Source organism: Bolinopsis microptera, chromosome 4 (genome assembly GCF_026151205.1).
Source record: "Bolinopsis microptera isolate Bmic1 chromosome 4, MBARI_Bmic_1.0, whole genome shotgun sequence".
Lineage (NCBI taxonomy): Eukaryota > Metazoa > Ctenophora > Tentaculata > Lobata > Bolinopsidae > Bolinopsis > Bolinopsis microptera.
In genome coordinates, this window is record NC_087075.1 from 2,829,881 (window position 1) to 2,838,515 (window position 8,635).

Consider the following 8,635-nt stretch of genomic DNA (forward strand, 5'->3'; position numbering starts at 1 on the left):
TTATGTTGTAATTTTTAGGCCAGTTTTGCCGTAACTATCATTGAATTTGAAATTAGTGCCGTAACTACCATTTTTAGGTTTATAACCTACCAGGACTCGCGCCGAGTTGAACTCGTCGACGGAATAAATATTTTACGAGTATCACCCGTTAAAACTTACTGGGTGGCGCTCAGCCTGTCATTCCGCCGAATCTTTATTCGGCTTTATGTTTATGAACATAATAGCCTGGGGTCCCCGGGTAAGTTAAAACTACCATTAGTGCTGCAGCTATCGCTAGCTTGTAGCTACGTAACTATAAACAGCTTTGCGGTACTAATACTAATGGTGACAGAGGGGTAAAAAAGAACTTTGTCGATATACACTCCTGCGCGCAGTGTTGTGACCTCCCTTAATCGTATTTTACACATATTTGGACGTTGGCAATTTATTCCATCGATAATTTTAAAGTTTTAACATTTTTATATTAAATTCTTTTTTAATTTAGTTCTAAAACGATTAAGCATGCTTTCTGTGAAAATTTAATGTACTTTCGTAAAATAATTTTGATGTGGCAGCGATTTGAAAAGGAAATTAGTTAAAAATAATACAAAAAAATCGGACATTTTTTGATATTAAAACATGAATAACTTGGGCTGTGTTGACAGTAGAAAAATTTATTAACCTCTATCCGACAGCTTTAAAATTTTTCTACGCGCCGCGCAAATCCACGCGCGCATTTTAGCGTGTCAAAATTGTTTAAAACTAGAATTAGTTGATGAAGGAGCATAATGCAGATCATACGTTGTACGTGTGGCTTGAACATTATGATTTCGCGCCATTTCTTGTTTCTGCACTCGCTTTGACATTTGAACTTTCATGGCTTTAACAGCAGTTATCGACTGACGACTTTGCTGTATTACATAGTGTACTTGGTACATAATTGATCAACGATAATAGGAGGAACCCCTGCAAGCTTTAAAGGGCTCGTGTTACTTTAACATCACTTTTGAATTTCACGAAAGCAGATAAAAGGTAGGTTTTCGTTGAATCAAAGTAAGCTAATATCAATTAGAACGAGTATAATTGTGTTACTTTAATACATCGCTTGGTACTTTATTTTATAGTTAACTAACGACATTCTCGCTTTAGGTTATTTTATGTAAAACACTTTTATCATTGTTGATTGTGACTTGTCCAATCATTGCACTAGTTTATTACAAAGATTATCAAAATCTTGCGGTAAAATTATTATACAAGCACCCATAAATGACAAAAGTCATTTAATTTCAACATTCCTCATTGCTTTTGTGATTTCCTGCAGCTCTTACTACTGGGCAGCTCTTACTACTGGGCAGGTCGCCCCGTGGTGGTTCATGGAGGCGTCTCAAAAAAAACTGACTGAACTATAACATATAATCTAAATATGATAAGTGCTTATTAACCTCTCTGCTTTAATTCAAACCTTTTATAGAATCTACATATGAACTTACAATGTTTTGCAGTTTTAGTGACGTTGCAGAAACTCCGGAATACTGTGGATTGGGAGGAGGAGAAAGTGATAATTCTGTTATATGGCCTGTTTCTAGGACACGATAAACTTCCTAATAAGGTATTTTTTTCAGGATACGATAAACTTTTTAATAAGGTATGATCTGTAGCTAGGACACGATTAACTTCCTAATACAGTATGTGTAGATGATAACCTCCCTTCCTCTTCTAGATCAGATGGCTAAGTAACGGTGCAAAGACGGGTAGCTTGAGACTACCCGTTGTTACCTATAATCTAACTCACTCTTTCCACATACGCGGCTAACCTGTTCCCGATCAATATTCAGGTAGTGGAGAACTTAGAGTTAGATTATTTATTCCGCTTTTTGACTTTCCCCAGTCTTCATGCTAGATTCCCGTTCATTTTAGAGCCTCATTTAATCAGTCGGCCTTACTAAAGAACCTCTCACCCTAATAAGAACACGTAACTTGAAGTCTGATCGACTACATAGCTTTCGCTACAGCACTAACACGTGCATTTACAGAGGAGCAAAAGTTTGCGGAGGCATCCTAGAACGGTACATATTTTAATATATCATGCACAGGGTGCCATTCTGTTTGTTTGGTTCACAGCTATTTCCTACTCCTAGACTCCGTGTTCGGACTTTTGATTTCTGTACCAGTTTATCGTTAACTTAGAGTTAGATTATTTATTCCGCGTTTTGATTTTCCCCACTCTCCATGCTAGATTCCGTTCATTTTAGAGCCTCATTTAATCAGTCGGCCTTACTAAAGAACCTCTCACCCTAATAAGAACACGTAACTTGAAGTCTGATCGACTACATAGCTTTCGCTACAGCACTAACACGTGCATTTACAGAGGAGCAAAAGTTTGCGGAGGCATCCTAGAACGGTACATATTTTAACATATCATGCACGGGTGCCATTCTGTTTGTTTGGTTCACAGCTATTTCCTACTCCTAGACTTTTGATTTCTGTACCAGTTTATCGTTAACTTAGAGTTAGATTATTATTCCGCGTTTTGATTTTCCCCACTCTCCATGCTATTATTGCTAGATTCCTGTTCATTTTAGAGCCTCATTTAATCAGTCGGCCTTACTAAAGAACCTCTCACCCTAATAAGAACACGTAACTTGAAGTCTGATCGACTACATAGCTTTCGCTACAGCACTAAAACGTGCATTTACAGAGGAGCAAAAGTTTGTGGTGGCATCCTAGAACGGTACCTATTTTAATATATCATGCACGGGTGCCATTCTGTTTGTTTGGTTCACAGCTATTTCCTACTCCTAGACTCCGTGTTCGGATTTTTGATTCCTGTACCAGTTTATCGTTAACTTAGAGTTAGATTATTATTCCGCGTTTTGATTTTCCCCACTCTCCATGCTATTATTGCTAGATTCCTGTTCATTTCAGAGCCTCATTTAATCAGTCGGCCTTACTAAAGAACCTCTCACCCTCTTAAGAACACGTAACTTTAAGTCTGATCAACTACATAGCTTTCGCATACCGTTTCGTATCACGTATTTATCATCTCTCCTTCTTCAGAGACTGGCTTTATTTCAACATACCGTATCGTATCACGTTTTTATCGTCTCTCCTTCTTCAGAGACAGGCTTTCTTTCAGCATGGTTACCCAGAGACTTGATGGTATCAGGGTTCTCGATGTTCTGAGTAATGAATTTAGTTTTTCCCTTCATTCATTCTAAGTCCCACTGTGGCAGCAACCCTTTCTATCTCTTGCATCAGCGTCTCTGTCTCCTTTTCAGTATCTGCTATCAGAGCAATGTCATCCACAAAACCAGTGACCGATATCTTCTCCACCTTGACTCTCCTACTCCTATAAGGCTTTTAATGGTAAATCCTATTTCAGGGTGCTTGCTTAAGGCTTGTCTCATGCAATAGTCTAGGGCTATTATAATGAACAGGTACGGTATGGTGCTAACATCTGCAAGATCTTAAGGAGAGAGTGGCGTGACACACCCTCTGTAATCAATAAAATTTTGCGAAACAGAAATACTAAGTTTGACCCAGATTTAAAGGTCGCTAGACTGAATGCAATATTTCAGTTAACAACTCTACCTCGATTCGATGCAGTGCACAGTGGGAAAGGTTGAAGTTGACGTTCAAGCAGTCACCCTGCCGAACAAGAACTCTTTCAGGCCAAGAGGCTAGGTGACTAGAAACTCAATCACTATATCCGTGAAACTTGTCGGGAGCACTGTTATGTGAGTTATTTTACCTTCTAAATTCCAATGAGCATGAAAATTACCCAGGTTCATGGAATGCATGAAAATGAACAAAAATTAATATTCTCCTAAAACTAAAAGTGCTCAGAACGGTTTAAAACTGGCCGAAAAGCGTTTAGATTGGTCCTAGGACCACTCAAACCAAGTTTGGGAATCACTGCATGTCTACAACCGATGTAACCAATGTTCCAAAATGTTCCAATTTTGTCCCAATAACTCGTTCACCAGCCTACCTCCGTTCACCAGCATGCGCTGTGACCGTCATGGTCACGGCGCAAGATGCGCGCATTTTAAAATGCCGGGAACACATTTTAATTGCCATTGTACATTATAGTACATAGTGGACAGTGGAGTGTGTGGTCTGATACTTGCTAGTAGACAGAGGTTATATTTGAAACATTCCCGGTGCCTTCAACTGTTCTTTACTGTGCATGCACTGACTATTTGATTGCTTAAACGAATAGGCGAGCCTTCAAAAACATTAGTTTCAATGTTTTCATAGTTTTATGATGCAAATATAATTTTTCCATTTACATAACTGATAATACCCCCAATATCTTTTCAGTTGTGGAGGTCGGACCGAAACTGTAATCAGACACTGAACATTGACGAGGACCAATTACTCTACTCCTTCAATGATTAATAAAGATCGCTGATTGCTTTTACTAATGTATAATGTTAAAATGAAAGAGAAACTATCGAGACGAAAGAGAAAAATGCACTCATTTATTTATAGTTTTATGTCTTAACAATGATATTCGAAAGCTAATTTTAAAAACTGGCTCTGAATCCTTGCTAAATGATTTGGGAAGGTGTAAGGGCTTAATATGCCTAGCTGTAGACATCATTTTCAGTGGGTTTTATGAAGTTTATGATTAGAGTATATTTTGGGACTGAAATAAGCGCAAGACCTTCGACGTTTCTATTCCTACTGTTTTTTAATTTAGCAAATATACAAACAAATTTTATACTGTCGTAAAGATAAAATATTTAGTTATCGGATAGAGACTTGAAAATTAAGTATTACAATAACCAAGCTAAAATATTCAATGTTAAACTCAAAAATTTTCACGCGTCTATGAAGAAATATTTAGTTCTGCGCGTAGTTTTTTGGTCAAATCTACGGCAAATTTTCGCCAATTTTGTTCATAGTTTCAAAATGTTATTTAGTTGACAAATTACTTTCGGACTACATCCATATTGTTTATTTAAGTCTAAAAGAAACAACATTTATTTGACTTCAAAATTGTTCAATCTGAATACGAGCTAATTACGACGACGGGAGGTCACAACACTGCGCGCAGGAGTGATATAGACAGTTTAGATTTAAACTTGGAGCTGCAAGGCCAATTGACGGATGTTACTCGTCTAAATTTCTTCGAAGTAGCGCGCGCCGCTTTCTTCTCGAAATATTATAATAATGGCCCGACGGCAAGTGCTACGAAGTAGCGCGCGCCGGGCCAGACCATTAACAATGGTCAACAAGGCCAAGGGTGATTCTCAAAATATTGAGTTATTTTTATATAGAGTCATTGTGACATTATGTGTATACTGTTTGAAAATTTTATTTGTTCCCAGGAAACCTTACCGTTAGAAGCCGAGAAGCTGCAAAGAGAAGGGGGAAGGGGGGAGGGGGAGGGGGGTTGATGGCGAGTTATGCTTAAGTCTTTAAACTGCTCGTTGTATTGGTTTTATGTATATCGAATCGCATGACTTGTGACGAAATACCAAATTAGAGATAGTACAAGCCAAACGAATACAAGACAAGGAAGACAAGGATATCTCGTGTCACAGATCATATGCACCTGTTGCAGCCAGTCGACAGACCATGGTCGCTATAATTGAGCTCTAAAGTGACATTAAGTGACCGGTGAGCCAAACTCCTTGTCAAATTATGTTTTGAATTATACGACCCAATCATAAGGTAAAAAGTGTAAGCTGTATTTTAACGGCTAACTTTCATCTAAGTCATCTAAGTTTGGAGGAATAGTACGGCTACTTTTGTGATTCTCTTTAAAGTCTTGAACCAAAATATGAAATACCCTGCTACGCGTCAACTGGGCCTACCCAGGAAACCTTACCGTTAGGGGCCTAACTTCGGAAGTAAAAGAGATAGAAACGTCTGGTTTTCAACAAAATGTTCGCCTTTTAAAAATAACGTTTCCCCCAGGAGGAAAATTCAAAACAATGTAGATTTTGAATTATCGCGAAAAGTCATATTTAGGCCTTATAAAACTGCGCAGCTTTAACTTTGCAGATTCTTGTTCTCTGATTGGCTGAATCGTATCACGTGGTACGTGGTACGATTGCATTCTTGGAATAATTGAAGCGTGCAAATGCAATGAACTAACGAGCGCGCGCGGAGTTCAACAAGCTGTGAAAAGGCGATCACCCTGTAGTAATATCCCCTGCCGGTAAGGTTTCCTGGGTTATACTAATGTTAACGGGTGATACTCGTAAAATATCTGTTCCATATATTGGACCATCGACGAGTCCAACTCGGCGCGCGTCCTGGTAGGTTGTAAACCTACAATACTAATGGTGATTGCGTTGTTACACATTAATGAAAGTTTTGACCATTGTTAATGATCCGGCCCGGCGCGCGCTACTTTGTAGCACTTGCCATTTCGAGAAGAAAGCGGCGCGCGCTACTTCGAAGAAATTTAGCTGATGAGTAACATCCGTCAACGCTTAGCTTGTTGACCTGGGATATCCTACTTTTGTGTTCATAACCATATTTGTTACTGGGCCGCGCTCAGCCTGTCATTCCGCCTTTATTTATTGACATCCTTCAGTCTCCAAAACGAGGTGTGGAGGTAAATTAACTTTGAGCCTTGTTTTGGCGACTGCTTAATCGATGGGCAAGTAGGTATTTGTTTTTTAGCAGTGTTGAACATTGAAACAATTATAAAATGTTTATTTTTATCTCATATAACGTACAATATGAATGACATATGCTATATATAGAAACATTTTGTTACTTTAGCATCTGCCAGAAAGTTGCAAAGACACATTCTGGTAGGGGACTTTAATTTGGCTTCGATTTCTTGGCCAGATGGTCAGTCATCTTGTCAGCTACACTCTAGCTTTGTAAATTTTCTCACTGATGACCTCGGACATACACAACTTATTAGTTTCCCTACTCACAAGTCAGGCAACACCTTAGATCTTGTGTTCACTAACATTCAGAACCTATTAAGAATGTTAAAGTTTTAGATCAAAACGAAATGTGTATGTCCGACCACTTTTGTATCACATTTGACATTGATATTAAGACCAAGTATATTAAGCAGCCTAAAAGAAAGATCTTTAATTATAGTAAAGGTAATTTTAGGGGCCTGAATTCTGAGTTATTTAGCATCGATTGGGATAATATATTTGAGTGTAATGATCCTTATCTTGCCTGGAGTCGATTCAGAGGAGTTCTTGATGCAGCCTGTGACCGATGGATCCCTAAAAAGACCATTAAGTCTCAGTTCCAGCCCCCATGGTATGACTCCGAATGTGATCGCCTCCTACGAAATAAGGAGAAATGGAGAATAAGGCATAAGGGGAGCAACTCTGAGTCTCATAAACAAAAGTTTCGTGCATTTCGCACAAAATTTAAAAATTTGATGGACGAAAGAATGAGACTCAGTGTTGAGGATGACTCCGATGATGCTCTTATCTCCAAGAAATTCTGGACCTACGTTAAATCTAAATCAAAGTCAACCAGGATCCCTGAAACTGTCAAATATCATAATCGCTTTCGAAACAATCCATCTGATCAAGCTGCCCTTTTTAACGAATATTTTTATGAGCAGTTTTCTCAAGAGAGCGATTATGGCATTGACATAGATTTTCGTGATGATTGTTTTTCAAGTCTTGTGTTTAGTAGAGAAGATGTTCTGTTGATTCTTAAAAAGTTAAATCCTAACAAGGCCCCTGGCCCTGATGGGATTCATGGGAGAGTCCTCAAAAACTGTGCCCAAAGCCTTGCATACCCACTTAGTGTTTTATTTAACCTGTCTTTCTCGAGCGGATGCATACCCCCTGATTGGAAGCTGGCACTTGTAGTACCAGTGCACAAAAAGGGCGATAAGTCTTCGGTTGAGAACTACAGGCCTATCTCGTTAACATCTCTTGTAATGAAAGTCTTTGAAAGGTGCATAAAGACTGCATTATACGCTGCGTGTTCTGATCTGTTGGATGACCGACAACACGGTTTTGTTAATGAACGCTCATGCACAACCCAAATGATACCTTTCACAGACAATCTTGCACTTGCATTGAATAACAGGTCCAGGACTGATATAATATATTTTGATTTTGCGAAAGCCTTTGATAGCGTTTCGCATGACCTCATTTTAAGTAAATTAAAGAATATTTTTAATGTCGATGGACTAATGCTTAAATTTATTAAGTCCTATCTTGAGGGGCGACAACAACAAGTAGTGATAGGAGGCCAAACGTCTTCTTCTCTACCAGTTCGGTCTGGTGTCCCTCAAGGTTCTATACTCGGCCCTTTATTGTTTGTAATATTTATAAATGACATGTTCTCCTGTGTCTCTGAAGGCACCAATATCGCCCTTTATGCAGATGACACTAAAATTTGGAGGGAGATTCTTGGTTACCCTGACCATCACATAATCCAAAATGACATCAATAGATTATATGATTGGTCAGTGAGAAATCGAATGAAGTTCCACCCACAAAAGTGCAAAGCCCTCTCTGTGTCCCTGCAAAGAAACGTGCTGGATAACTTGCCATTCAATACCTTCTTTTATAAACTTTCTGGAAGTGATATTGACTTTGTGCCCTCTCAGTCAGATTTAGGAGTCGCAATAAACTCCAGGTTTAATTGGGGTGCACAATGTAAAGCGCTTGTTTCCAAAGCTACATCTAGACTTGGACTACTT

The 8,635-nt window shown here is 38.7% G+C and overlaps 1 long non-coding RNA gene across 3 annotated transcripts; it reads left to right on the forward strand.

Moving 5' to 3' along the window:
- The first annotated feature begins 796 nt into the window (after positions 1-796).
- LOC134814200 (uncharacterized) lies at positions 797-4,563 on the forward strand. Of its 3 annotated transcripts, XR_010160117.1 has the most exons (5): positions 797-1,011; positions 1,482-1,588; positions 3,558-3,621; positions 3,672-3,716; positions 4,303-4,563. It is a non-coding gene; the product is annotated as an uncharacterized LOC134814200 (long non-coding RNA). The 3 variants fall into 3 exon arrangements; XR_010160118.1 differs by lacking the exon at positions 4,303-4,563 and having other exon boundaries at positions 800-1,011; positions 3,672-3,724; XR_010160116.1 differs by lacking the exons at positions 3,672-3,716; positions 4,303-4,563 and having other exon boundaries at positions 807-1,011; positions 3,558-3,639.
- Positions 4,564-8,635: the final 4,072 nt, after the last annotated feature.